The following is a 704-nucleotide window of genomic DNA, read 5'->3' on the forward strand; positions in this document are numbered from 1 at the left end:
ATATATTCACGCTGTATATACAGCGCTACGTCAGCATAAAATCCCCCGGTTTGAAGGGATTAATACGCAGATACATCTGTATTTCAGGAAACACTAGCTTAGGGGAGGGCGCGCGAAACGATAAGTGCCGCCCCCCACAGTTCAGGCGAATGGAACCTTCTAGAAGGTTCCACGGCCGCCTTACATCTGTTTTTCTGTATTGCATACTGAATCTAAGTTAAACTGAGCCTGCCTCTGATTGGCTACAACTCTACACCTGGCATATCTAATACAATCTGTGTATGTTGGACAGCATACATGAATCTTGTTGTACGCTATCATTGTGCTTAATCCTTACTGGTACTGGCAACTGTGATTGAAAGCAGCAACATGGATTGCAATTAACAGACTGGCGACGATGCCAAGCCCAAATGCAAGGAAAACAAAGTTTCACCACTGACTGTTTGACACCTTCAATCTTGAAGAGCCGTTGGTAGGCGTGCATTTGTGGCGGTAGACTGGTGTCGAGCGCTTGTTGAACAAGTCGCCGAGGAGGAGCCATACTTGAGCGTGAAGCAGTTGTTGGCGCACACTGGTGTCCCGTGGCGGGTTGAAGAAGAACCTGTGGTAGGTGTTGAGGTGCTTGTAGAGCGATTACTTGCTTCCAGCAACAAAGGGGCAGTTCCACGCGAAACAAAATACCTGGTCATCATCACCACGATGGC

The sequence above is a fragment of the Phytophthora parasitica genome, assembly GCF_000247585.1.
Source record: "Phytophthora parasitica INRA-310 unplaced genomic scaffold supercont2.13, whole genome shotgun sequence".
Taxonomy (NCBI): domain Eukaryota; phylum Oomycota; class Peronosporomycetes; order Peronosporales; family Peronosporaceae; genus Phytophthora; species Phytophthora nicotianae.